We start from the raw sequence: 14,805 nt of genomic DNA, 5'->3' as shown, positions 1-14,805 counted from the left end.
CGGTTTAAGAGATTTATTTTATTTCTTTAAAAATCATACAATCTTACAACAATTTATTATAAACAACTTGCTACAAAAGCCAGGAAAATTTGGCTTGTCTGCAGCTCATTGAGAAACAGTTTGTTATTAGTCTTTCTTTGCTTTTGTTGACGTTATTTTTAATAAATAATTTATATCACTCCAGAGGTTTAACTCTACTACTAAAGGCAGCAAACATGTTTGTGAATAAATATTGGTTTACTAAGGTAGCTTTGGTCTTGTGTTTGATGATAATGATAATAAAAAGGCTTCCCTGATTGAAAGATTGGAAATCGTCTTCGTCAAAAATGAAAAGGCAAATAAAGGTGTGTTGAGATAAGCTTAGTTCTTGGTCAAAACCGCTAAATTAGCATCCCTACGAAGTTATTATTTCTACGTTTATGCTCCTTTTGGAAAGGTTTAACAAAATTAGTGTAAAGTAAAAGCATCCCATTGACCAAACGTATCGCTAGATTTGTTTCTGATCAACATAAAAACTACTATTAGCCTAGTGTAAGATTATGTGGTGGTATTCCTCCTAATGGTGCGATTGATTTTAAATATTCTATCAAAAAGGGGTCTATTCAACGGCTGATTCCTAACTATTTTGCGACTGGTTAGGTTTCCATTACCCCGTTAAAAAACAATTAATTACTTTTCATCAGAATCTTCGACATGCATATTTTTGGTTGGTTTTAAGAAACGGAAACTACCTCTAGGTTTTACTGTTATATATGGATGCTTCCTTTAAAACCGTACATGCTGGGCTATATTATTTGAACCTTTTTTGTGGAGTACCTGGTTAAAATCTCCTCTAAAAAATTATGTGTTTCCGCCCATTGGAACTTGTCATAGTACTTACTTGATGATTATTGAACAAATATATTGCCTGTCCTGAACGAACCTATTTCATCTTTATTCCCAGGTTGATTTCCAAGAGTGGCCGTTGAGGTTTATCCCTTTATACAATAATTGATTAAACACCACAATAAATTAATCTAAAATTAAAATTGGTAAAATAAAAAAAAATTGAATAAATCTTGAACATATGTTTTGAAATTAAAACAAAGCAAAAGTTTTCCATTAAATCCTGAATCATTTATTTTTTAATTATAATTATCAACACATTTTCAAAGGAGAAACAAACGTCCGATTATTTCTAGGCAGCCACAACAGATGCCACAATCGTTCTACGATTTCCCAGTCTCTCACCACAATTTTGACGCAAAGAATCGGCTTACGTAATTAATATATAGATAGAATAGATAGAGTGTAGATGTAACAGTCGCTCATACATTACTAGACAAATTTTACTTAAGCCAAATTCAAGTCTGGAAATGTATGAAGCAGCCTTTTGGTCTTTTCAGTTGTATTCCTATATGCTGTTCTTACCATGTACATTCTTAGCGGCCACTATTTACATCAACGTTATTAGTAATGTACAATATTTACAGTTTCTTAATTACAATTAATTATTTATCGCTCAGTTCTGTTAGGGTTGAAGGTTTAACTAACCTGTTTTACATGGCTAAATGTAGTAACCATCCAACGCGGAATACAACGTCGCAATCCCTTGTTAAATATCTTTAACTGTAAAAGTTATAGTAACATATAAATACTATTTTTAACATACACAAATCTGGGTTTCAATCAATGTTGCTTCAGATAATAACGTTGAGCTACCATTAAACATTATTAGTTTTAGGAGACACTTTATTTTGGCTACGTTATGATTTCTGGTCGCTATCTTATGCTGGACCAAAGGATCGAAAGAATACGCAAACAATACCGGTATCATTACAATAGAGACATAGCTCCGTGTTTAAAGCGATATTATACCTCCACAAACTTGGGTAGTAACTATATTTAACTATATATAAGTTTGTTAAGACCAAAAGAACTGACTAATGTAAATAGTTTTAATTTAGAAACTGTACTATTGTAGATTACTAATAACGTTAATTGTAATAGTAGCCGCTAAGTATTTACATAATCAGAACTGTAAATATGAATAAAACCGTCAAGGCCGAAAGACCGCTTATACATTTCCATACGTGACAATTCTGTCTAGTGTATGAGCGGCTGTTACATCCAACAATCACATAAGACCAAGTTACATATACATTTATTTATCTAGATAGTAATTTAAAAGCGGTATATTTTTATTACTACTTAATATAGTTAGTAAGTTTTATTTGATCAGTGAGAACTGATTGGTTGCTTTAGTCAAATAGTCAACACCTAGCCGTGGTTCTTGGTGGTGTACGCAAACTTCGCTTGTCAAATTCCACTGACACAAAGGCCAGGCCTTGTAGTCCAGGAGCTGAGGGGGCTTGAGCATGCATAAAGGAGTACGCAATGTTATTGCTGATTATTGTAATATGGACTGTGGTGATCAAAATTACGTATGTCACCTATTTAAGAAACTGACATCCCCCATGTCAAGAAATTCCAGCTTCAACAGTAACCTCAAAATAAATTTCTCAAAAGTAAGCTAGAGGGTGCATTCGTTGGCACAGAAGTAAGATATGAACTGACGCGACGTGACGAAGGAAAAATCAAACTTACACTGTAACGGATATACCTCCCTTTGAATATGTCTTCCCAAAAAAGTTTTCTTTTCAAATAAAATCATATTACACTGATGAAATCACGGAAGTGTTTAACTACAAAAGATCCACCAATACGATTTTAATACTATTTAAAGGTTCTTCCAAAGGAAGAGATACCAGATAACATACTAATAATAACTCCGATGACGTATGGTAAGGGGAATATTTTATTCATTGAATGATCAACCGAATTTGGCGACTAACGCAATTAATATCAATATTGTTTTTACACTTATTATTCTTTAAACAATGCTAAATGCTCAAAATATGTAGCCTATATTTCATCCAATTTATCGCAGTTAGGTGAATTAACGTAATCCTTGAAAGTAACCGTCGATTTCGACGGGTTTCACCTAGTTACTATTATTAAATAGTATCTATATAAATAAAATTAGAGTTTTGTCTGTACATTGCTCAGAATTATATACTTTTAGTTTATTTTTACGTTTTATACATTAAAGAAGCAGAAACGAGTCTTATCTCAATTTCTGTCTGTCTGTCTGTCTGCCTGTCTGTCCCTTTGTCTGTAACACTCAAGATGGCATTTTACGCAATCTTCTCCGTGAAAACCAGAGTACATATCAAGATCCAAGTCATTTTAATGTATTCACTGGATTGGCGAGAGTGTTTTTAGTGATTTAAATATAGCCTCACTACTTTGTAAATTAAATTACGGACGTTCAAAAATGCAGTTTTGTGCGATTTTTGTCAAGTTTTCGTTCAATTTTTATCACATAATCGTCTATGAAATAACGAACAGCTGTTCGGATCAAGATTATTTTTTCTAGCTGTCATGTTTACAAATGTTGTTTACAAATACCGCAACTATTTCGAATCACGTTTTGAAAGCAAATCCCAACAAAGTGAGATTAAAAACGTTTTTCTTACATAATAACGGATTTAATTAATCGCAAGTGCAATAATATAGTCTAATAGTGTAACCGTAAATGAAATTAAATAACTAGACATCGTCCAAATCGGAACCAGAAATTCTTTGAGTATAAAATGTTTCTTGAGTTTTGACAACCAGAAAGAAGAAGACCTTGAATCAGTGTTGTATAGGGCTGTGACACTGAAATGATCGTCGCCAATAGCTTACAAAAAAGGTTTCCACTCATTGACGGCGCTTCAATGGCGGTTGTGTAAAGTGTAAAGTAAAAAATCACAACTGCAGTGGGTGATTGTAACAGAGGTTTAACAGAGGAAGTGCTAAACTCGCTTTTCCAATGTGTCACTTTCTGTTTCTACTCACCGTGTGATGCAATCGCTGGACCATACAGCCAATAGGCCCATAGCTCATATCTTGGGTACGTAAGCCTACATATTTATTCATAACAACCTTTTTGATGACGATCCTTGATACCGGTACTTTTCCATAGAATACATGGCCTATACCTACTTAAAAAATAAAATTACAAATGACCAAAACCCCAACATTGTGTGATTTTCGTCACATTTCCTTCTAATGTTAATAGATATACTAATCATTGTTTAGAGAATGCGTAATCTATTAAATAACAAAAAGTTGTTTGGGTAAGGTTGTTTTTTTTTTCAAACTGACACCGATAAGTTTACGCTATAACTGTTTACGAGAAAATCCAAAAGCAAGAGATCAATAACCTCGGGACTAGATATTAATGTATTTAATTGGTACGATTTACTATAGTTCTTAGGTAGGTTCTTACGTAGGTACTGGTTCTTTTCCTTAGAACCGTTAGTTTACAAATTTGATATCGTTGGTGTTGCACCTTATTTATTAGAGCCGTCCGTATTCAATTTAAGTGATGTCTTGACTCTGTATAAGTTTTGCTTTTTCTGTCTGGATTCCAAATCTTAGCTTACCCGGTATGCTAAGAAAATGATAACCTATTTGAGTAAAACATTTGTTGGGCAAACCATCATGAATTGTTTACGCCTTTATATTGTTTATGTATCAATAGTTCGTGGCCTTTGTTGGATTGTTGTATTGTGTTGTTTTGTTGTATGTTGGTAACGCATTAATGTCCTTATTTCTCAGTGTTTCACGGAATGGACAAGAGCACCTTTGATACTGAAAATGTCAACCGGAATAAAGTGTTAAATGGTGAGGTTGAGGTAGTACTTTAAATACGTTTAAGTTAACCGATGTGGAAAGTAACTTTCAATTATAGGCCTACTTTAGGGCTACGCTTCATGGATCTATTAAACATTTTTTAGTTTAATCATTGGACATATGGACCAACACGATCCGGGTGACATTTAATTGCGAAGCATTTATTTTGGCTTGAACTGTCAGATACTGTATTTGCGAAGGTTTATATATAATAGTTTTGCCAGCATATCTGCAAATATACAAACTAATTGCTGTTCTTAATCTTAATATAAGAAGGTTTCAACCTAGTTTCAACTGACTACTATAAGATCCCCGTGCGTAGAACGGGCACACAGCTAGTTAGTTAATATATCGATGTTCACATGACCGGATGTGTCATCAGCTCTATCCCTAGTCCGTCGGTCATTACCCCTCGAGGCACCGGCCGATGGACCAGGGAACAGCTATGATTTACACTATCACCCTCTACTACGACATTTTTTTTAGGTAAACATTCCAACGCTCATGATGACATCGAACACTCATGCATATTTGTATATAGGCCTAGCCAGTCCAAAACCTGAATACACTGTAGGTATGAATCAGACCGCTTATATCATAAACAACTAAATATTAAGGCTAGTTTCCTAACCAGAGAACACACAAGAATGGCACTTTACAAGACTTTTTATACCAATCCTTCATAAACTAAGAGTATTTCATAAGTTACGTTGCCTGTGTAGATTTAGACTTAAAATCAGTATAAAATCAGTAATGGATTGAAAATCTAAGTGTTATTTACGTTTTGTTTGCACTATAATGTAGTGTACCTGTTTCTCGAAATCGACTAATTTTTAAGCTATGTGTATTACCAGGAATTATTTCAAAACTAATAAATAAATAACGTCTTTGTTGGGCAGCGTACATCAGATTATAGATCTGTTTTACATTAAAACTTTTGTCATTCAAGGAGTTTAAAATACTCAACTAAAAGCTTATGTTATTAATAAAAAAATCACACTGTTCATAACAGTTTGATATAATCAACATTTTTTTGAAAATGTTTAATACTGTGAGTGAAAGAGTTTTTTTTTAGCAACTACCACAGTACTACGTAAAATCAAAACAATATTTAGGTTGATTGGAGGTCAATCACTTTCTCGCAACTACGCGATAGAGGGCTGACCCAACACCCCAATAACTGGAATGGATTGTTGTGAAAGGAAACTCTAAGAATTTGCAAATGAAGTCCATTCTGAGTAACGTGTGGGGATTAACGGGACATTCTGTACGCTGTTTACAAAATATTTCCTTTGCCTTTCCAAGTACTGAATCTATATGGTTTTGCTTATATTAAACAATAAGTCAAATACGTTGTAGCAGATGTCTTTGGCTGCATTTTACAACAGGTATTTCGTTCACCTTTCTCAGAAATAGCTGTTCATGGCGTGTTCCTGAATCAACAATAAGGTATATTGTGTTATTGTCCTAATAAACACGAGAGACATTCGCCTATCTTTATGGTCGTATTATATAAATAACATTGAACTGATTAATTTAACAAATGATCATTGTTAATTTATTGCAACACTTAGGATATTTATGTACTGTACATTTATGTTTTATGTTTTACATTTATGTTTGTTTTGTACTGTATTTATGTTTTAGTATACCGGGTGTCCAAAACCATCCGTACACCCCTTTCAAAACGATGGAAACCTTGTCTTACAAACAAAAAATAATACAGAACTAGCTAAATTGGGCACGGTCTACCAAATGGTGATAATTTCAAATGCAAAATCACACCGGAAGTGGCTTTTTCAGACCGGAAGTTGACTTTTTTAAATGTAAACTACCAATTTTGATTACAGAATCGGATTCTACGTTAAAAAATACTTAACTTTTGTCTAAAACATTTTTTGAAAAAACTTGTTTTCTACCTCTAATCACCCATTAAAGTCAGTAATTTTTGGTCATTCGTCTGTCAAAATTACTCGAAACAATAAAAGAGAAAAACAAATAACAAAGATTACATAAAGACATATGATGAATAGAATCAGCTGTTTATGTTAAACACCTTAGCAATTAAGTAACAGCTGGTCTACATTGGTAAGTTTATTTTTTTTTCTAATTTATTTTTACATTTGACCCCTTAAATGTAAAAAGAAATGATTTATTTTTAAAATTAAATATAAATAAGCAATGTGTAGACCAGCTGTTACTCAATTGCTAAGGATTTTACAATGAACAGCTGATTCTATTCATCATATGTCTTTATGTAATCTTTGTTATTTGTTTTTCTCTATCATTGTTTCGAGTAACTTTGACAGATGAATGACCGAAAATTATTGATTTTAATGGGGGATTAGAGGTAGAAAAAAAGTTTTCTTCAAAAAATGTTTTAGACAAAAGTTAAGTATTTTTTAACGTAGAATCCGATTCTGTAATCAAAATTGGTAGTTTACATTTAAAAAAGTCAACTTCCGGTCTGAAAAAGCCACTTCCGGTGTGATTTTGTATTTGAAATTATCACCATTTGGTAGACTGTGCCCAATATAGCTAGTTCTCTATTAATTTTTGTTTATAAGAAATGGTTTCCATCGTTTTGAAAGGGGTGTACGGGTGGTTTTGGACACCCGGCATATACTGTTTAAATATTTATTTATTCAATCAATGTCCTGACTAATCAATACACAACCTAAACGATATTAAATAGAGATTTGATCATATTGTCATAGCATCTCTTTATAAGAAATCTGTCCGGAGTATGTGCAATTTTGGTTTATTAAACTTATTGGTAAATTGGTGTAAGATTGTTTTAGGTTTATTCGTAATCCGCACGCATACGAAGTTGAAGCTTTTGCTTTGGTATTAACAGTCAAGTAAAATAAATAAATAATTAAAATAAATAAATAATTAAATAATCTTATAAATTTAAGAAAATGGGTTATTCGTTTGGCTCTGCTACCCGACCATTTTTATTATTGAGGTCTCAAATTAAAGGTATGCACGCACAGATTTGCCATCAAGCATCGGCGTATATTTTTCTATTATCTCACTCGGCTTATACGTAAACGAAATTGCTCCCCATGTTTTTCTTATTGGAGTTAAATTTGGTTTTCATGATTTTTCTTCGTTAGGCTAAACAAATCATGTTAACAATTTAATTTTTGAGTTGTTCTAATTCTTATAACGTAGTTTTCTAAAGTTATCTGTTGTGGCTGCCTAGAAATAATCGGACGTTTGTTTCTCCTTTGAAAATGTATTGATAATTATAGTAGTGGTAGTTAGTTATGTTACAAGACTATGACAAATTGCCAATTATTGAGTCAACTTGGTCCCCACGCACAGGCTTCGCATATGTGGGCCCTGTCGATTTTCAGAAATTACGTTCATTCTGTATCTATTATTCTTTTGTTATGAATTGCTTTTGATTTTATTTATTTGATTTAATTTTACTATGGTATTTTTCCGGACAAACTCCATTAAACATATAGCACGGGTCGAGGTTAATTTAACAACTTAAAACTAATTCATTCAACAATAGTTTACCTGAAAACTATTTTACTAATATTTGTTTAAAGTTTTACAGAATACACTTACACATGATGCTATTGTATGTTTTTATTTATACATGATATAGGTACTTACAACAAAACTTGTGAATTTTTGTGTTTATTTATACATTTATTGTATGGCAACAACGTAAACTTAAAGATAGGAGCGAGTGTATGCAATTCCAAGATAGAGTTTAGTATTCACCGATCCTACGATAGTTTAAGAGTATATTTCGTACCTAGGGCCGAAAATGACTTTTTTTCAGCTCGGGATCATTTTTAAGTTCGAGACGAAGATGAAATCGGTCCGTGGTACGATTGCTGTTTTTCACCAAACTATACAAAACTGAGAAAATATATCAATAATGTAGGCAAGCATGTTTCTTTACAACCTTTTTATCAGCTCGTGAACATCACAGAGAAAATATCCGCATATCGGTGGAAATGTATTTTCCTGTCGATCTACAGAATGCCTTTATAAATTAAAATAGGCTAAAAAGACATAAAAAAAAGAATTACAAATGTTTAAAACTAACATGGGTTTAACGGGTTGCTATGCTGGTGACGAAATAACAACTAATTATGAAAATAAAATCAAAACAAATGGAACATATTCTAATCACATTTATTATTTACAGTGTATGTTAATACCCCCGCCGCAGCAAACCTGCAGACTTAGCGAATTTCCATTTGCCTGATTTGATTTAAACTAAAATGTCTCCTTAAAAATATCACATTTATTCCCTATTTAAACAGAATTAGTTTAATGAGTACTTAGGTTTGCTGCAACAGGGAGGGTAAACAAGTTTTTTTATGTAAAATGTTAAAAGGTACTGTGGTTTAGTAAGAAGTTAATGTATTTTCCAAATTTGATTAAAATATTTTCATAAACAAGCAAACTACAACAGTTGACTTCTGCTCCATAAGAATAACATGGGAATTTTAAAATTACAATTTTTTTGAATTTTCTCCGTAACAATTAGGCGCATAATAACGCTTCAATATACTAAATTATTTGTTTTTTTAAGCTCTACAAAATGGTTTGAAAAGAAATTTAGAAATTTGGTGTTTTTAGAGTAAAAAATGGGAAAAACCTATTTTTACCCCATAAAACCCCCCATAAACCCCCGTTCCCATAGTCCGATCATGCTGGTTCGCGAACTCATTCAAGTTTATCCCGCCTTACACCTTCAAACCAAATTTCATCAAAATCGGACAAAAATTACTCAAGTTATCGTGCGGATGGACACACACACACACACACACACACACACACACATATATATATATATATATATATAGATATATAAAAATTTGAACGAATGGTGTTTTTGGCCTCTGGGGACATCAAAATGAAAAAGTAAATCGGTCCCGGGCTTAGGTCTTACCATGAGACCTACGGTAATAGCTACTTCCCCATAGGGAAATTCGCTAAAAGGAGAAGTATGTGTAGTACATTGCATAGTTTTTGTCGAGTTTTCAACCGCTGGACCTCAACTTCATTGTACACTTCATTGTTCATTGATCACTGGGAAATCCATTGTAAACTATAAGATATGCACACTAAACAATGCAAATACTTTAAGGTTATCAATGTATATTTAATGATATATATATAAATGTTTTAATTAAATAAGCGATTTTCGGTACTAGGGCTGGAAAATTTTAATCACAACTAGGCCTATAGCTGCCATTTCGACCCTGGACAGCAATGCGTAGCTTTCAGCCTCCAATTAACGTCTGTAAAACTACTAAAACATCGTATTGCGGTGAAAAATATTTGCCAATCATACTCAATCGACTGCAGTTCCTGATTTAATTAAGGGTATTATTAAAAAGTACTCGTGCAGTAATCAATTAAACAGGGTAACGAATTGAAGGATGGATACAACTAGACTATAAGGACGCAAAATACGCGTAGGTACAACTAGACGTAGGGACTACTAGACGGAGGGACCACTAGTCGTAGAGACTACTAGTCGTAGAGACTACTAGTCGTAGAGACTACTAGTCGTAGGGACAACTGGTCGCATCCGTACAAGCTAGGTGATACTACTTGTCGGTGGGATACACGTCTAGTTGTACCTACGTCTACTTGTACCTACGTCTAGTTGTACCTCCTAAAAATCTGCAGGTACAACTAGTCGGGTGAGCCACCGTCTACTTGTACCTACGTCTAGTTGTACCTACGACTAGTTGTCCCTAGGCCTCGAGGTACAAGTAGACGGAGGGACAACGAGACGGAGGGACAACGAGACGCGGTCCCATATATTATAGACAGTGGTGTAGTGGAGAGGAAACATGAGAGATGCATATCCGAGGCATTGAGGCATATCTCTGCAATGGGTTTTAATAACTTTAATAAGCATTTAATATGATAAGTTATACTTGTATCTCCTACGATAGTGGCAAAACAGTGAGCATCTCCTGTGATCATAACAAAATCGTGAACATGCTCTTGACTTGCACCACACAGTCGTGGGGACATCATCGTCGTCTTCCACAACCCCAAAAAACTGTTTGCATCCCCTGTGATGGCAGTGAAATCGTGTTTCGTGATCATATCCGATGTTAAGTTCTCAAGTTCTCAGACGATAATGGTTAGTGTTCACACACTGGAAAATGTATGACTACACCACTGAATATAGCATCATTTAATTATTTGATTATTATTCAATAATAGTTTTTCACTCAAAAACTGACCATTACTTAAAGCTTTTACATGTAACATTGTAAAAGTATGTATGAAACACCACTAATAAAGTTAGAAACTAGAAAAACTTATAGATTTAAAGAGCTTACTATAAGTTTTATTTCTACCTATCAAGCTATAGTTTATTGTTCCGACGTCCTTTATCTAACGACTGCACCCTAGGCTTGCCCTAGGTCCCTCTGCCCTGAAGTGGTATTGGCAGTCTACTATCCAAAGGGTATAGAACTAAGAAAAATCTTTTAATTAATAATTGTCATAAGAACAAATTTTATTGGAGCTTTTGATTACTGACTGGGGTATGTGATTGAAATTACTGTCAACTTATACTATATACGAGCTGCAATAACCATGCTTTGCAATGGGAAAAAGATGTAAAAGAGAATAATGCTGTTCTTTAAATCAGCTGTATAAAATAGCTTTAAATTTAAATAAATAAATAAAAATGGATGGCATGAGTTGCATTTTGGCATATTCTGGCAGGAGAGTTTTAAATCTGCTAAGACCTCTCAATCTTCCCACTGCACGTTGGACTGCAGATGTGACGTGGTCAGAAAAAGAGAGGTCTTTGTCAAGTACAACACCAAGCGTGTTGACAGTGTCACAGACAGACAATCCCATGCCATCAAGGGTGACTTCAATATCAGATTTTCTCAACTCCTGCATTAGAATATGTGGTCCAGTATGCATGACAACACACTTGTCAACGTTCAATCCAAGGCCATTCATGACAGACCATTGAAAAATGCTATGCAAATCAGCATTGATGAGTCCAATTGCTGCGGATGTCATATCTGGCTTGTATGACAAGTAGTTGGCAGTCATCAGCATACAAGTGTGCTGTACAATATTTTACACTTCTGGTTGTTTATGGTTATTAAAAGTAATTTTTAACTGCCATTTTGTTTTTAGTGGTCCGATTTCTATTTTCTTTATGTTAATTGTTTAGTTATGGCAAGACCTGTAAAATGATACCAAACTTGACCATACTTCCTGTTTAAAATTTTTAAGCTACCCCCAACCCTTACTACCCCTAAGGGCAAAATTTTTTAAATTTACCATCATTATTGTAGCCCTTCATATCGAAACAGGTTGCCGCAAACCGATTTCAAATATATCAAATAGTTAAAAAGGTAAAGGGGGGTGCAAGCTAATTTTCAGTCACCCTCATGGTTATTAGGTATTGATACGTTTTAGGGCGCCATTTTGTTATTAGTGGGCCGATTTTCTTTTTCTTTATGTCAATTGTTTTTTTCGTCAAGGCCTGTAAAATGATACCAAACTCGACTATACTTGTCATTTGAAAATTTTGAGTTACCCTCTACCCTCGCTGCGCCTAAGGGCAAAGTTTTAATTGACCCCAATTATTGTAGCCCCTCATATCTAAGAAGGTTGCTGCAAACCGATTTCGAATATCTCAAATGGTTGAAAAGTTAAGGGGGGTGCAAGTTACTTTTCAGCCACCCTGTATAAATGTTATATCATTTTAAAGGGAATTATAATGAGAATAACAATCAGCAAAAAACCAAGTTTGTGTAAATAAAAAAAATATCGGTCTGGCTCCCCTTTTAAACTCTCTGTATAGTAATCATCTGCATGTTTCTGATGCAATAAAAAAACTAGAGCTAAAATTTAAAATATACATAGTATGGTGGTTAAATAATGTAAAAGATTGCAATTGGAAAACAATTCAATAATGTTATATTAACATTAAGTTTGTAGTATTTTTTTAGCTACTTGAAAAAAGTCGTCAATATAAGCCCAAGCCCTATGTGAAAGGAAATATGTGTTGATATATCGCATTGCGTAAATAACAATCAATTTTGCATTTTTACAAACCAGGGGCTAAAATTCTGGCCGCAAACTTTTTATCTGCACAACATCAGTTCAATAAATTAAAGGTGGAACTAAACGTATATTTTCACGGTTGTGAATTTAGTCAGAACACATCAAATTGTAATACCTAGAGTGTACGAACCTGAATTTAACCCCCGTACTTTTACCCCCTTCATATTTAAGGTCAGCTCAAAATGTACGACCCGGAGTTTTAGTTTTATATATCTGCACAGGGTGTAAAATTCGGGGGTAAAAATCTGAGGGTAAAATTCGGGGGGTAAAAATCTCGGCCGTACATATACAGGTTGCGCAAACGAGGTAAAATTCCAGTTTTATTGCTATTCTAATTTATCACGCCCTCTACTTTCAGTAGACTCTTAAATCCGCAGGGGTAAAATGCCGCCCGCAAACAAAATTCCAGGGGGATAAAATTCCGGCTACCCCACCTTCCTTACACTTTACTACACTATAGTAATAGTAATGAGGCAATTATATGCCACTCATCGTGCAGAGGGAAGCAACTTATTGCGGCTTTATAAAATAATTTTAACGCAACCTAATGGAAAAGCACCAAACACCGTCTTCGAGGCAGTCTTGAAGTGAAGATCTTCGCAAAAACATTGTACAGTGACCTAACATTGTAAGGATCAACAAAATTCCCTGTGTAAAGAAAAATAAAAAGACTCTTCTATTCCTTTATATTCAAAATACACTCTTTACTTAATTGATCATTCCATCAAATAAAATCACCTCTCACCTTTATGTAATACAATTTAGGTATTCCATACAGGTGTGAGTACAACAAAAAGTTGCCCCCTGGTGGGGTTTGAAAATGAAATTTAATTTAATTTAATTGAACTACTGAGGACATACAATCACAGAGCAGTGTGCAGTGGAATTAAAGATGTTAAGTGGGCCCTGGTAATTGTGTATCCCAGAAGTCCGATTTATGGACCGTGAGAGGTCTGATATGTCCTCCTGAAAGTACCTTCAATGATCTTAAATATAACACTTCTTAAGATGTAATAAAAAGCATGCCAAACACTCTGAATGCAAAATATACTCTTTGTTGAGATTCTGTTAAAATATGTAATGATTCTGTGTTATTGAAATGATAGTGCCAAACACTGATTGAACCAATATGTAATAAATTATATATTGACTGACAATTTACTGATATTGTGTTTTATTGCAATTATTCGGTTAAGCCGATTACCTTGACAAGATTAACACAGGAGAATTAATAACATTGTTGAAAGAATAAGCTTTGTGTATTGTCACTTTAAATTTTTACAAATGTTACAAATAATCAACAATAATTCAAGTTCCTGCTCTACTAACACTTCAATTGAATAGGGGAGAGTATTGATTGTGGGTTTTTGACTTTCTTTCCTGAAATACTGACAGCAGAGCCTCGGGAACCTAGGTTTGATTTATTTAATCTATTTTTAGGCTATTAGGCTTCCCAAATTAGTGTATTTATTAACAACTGGCCAGTTGATCTTATTATGCAAAGGGGCTATTCGTAGTTCTGTGTACAGCACACTTTGTTGCTCAGTGGCAAACTGGGCCAAATCGACTACTGAGTCGATTGTTTGATTTAGGTTAATAAAATGACTTTTTATGGCGTTAATGGAAGCCTATTCTTATAGCCTGTATTGAAACCTACCCTTCAACCGGGACAATGCTCTAATTCAAAACTGAATTTGTACACAATCAAATACTCTCAGAGATCTCTTTATGTATTTTAGAAGTGTTTTAAAACCAAATATTAAGTAAGAACAATTGTAACAGTATTGCGTGACAGACAGATGATAATGATATAATTGAAGTTACATACAAAATTTACAATATGAAATTTAATTAATATAAAAATTTACCCAAATTATTAATCCAATAACACCTACAAATGTATCACAGTATATATTTAAAATACGTAAATGGCACTAACTTTAAAGCAATGTGACTGAATTATATTCTAGGACATGAAACCTGCAAGAA

General features: G+C 33.8%; 1 protein-coding gene across 4 annotated transcripts in view; it reads left to right on the top strand.

Moving 5' to 3' along the window:
* Window positions 1-14,805, top strand: part of LOC128998737 (aminopeptidase N-like) — a 58,549-nt gene that overhangs the window by 4,435 nt on the left and 39,309 nt on the right. The window lies entirely within an intron of this gene.

This window comes from Macrosteles quadrilineatus, unplaced genomic scaffold (genome assembly GCF_028750875.1).
Source record: "Macrosteles quadrilineatus isolate MER2022 unplaced genomic scaffold, UCM_ALF_1.0 Scaffold_7__1_contigs__length_78375512, whole genome shotgun sequence".
NCBI classification, from domain to species: domain Eukaryota; kingdom Metazoa; phylum Arthropoda; class Insecta; order Hemiptera; family Cicadellidae; genus Macrosteles; species Macrosteles quadrilineatus.
The sequence above is the reverse complement of the archived record's forward strand: the minus strand, read 5'-3'. Positions and strand labels throughout refer to the sequence as shown.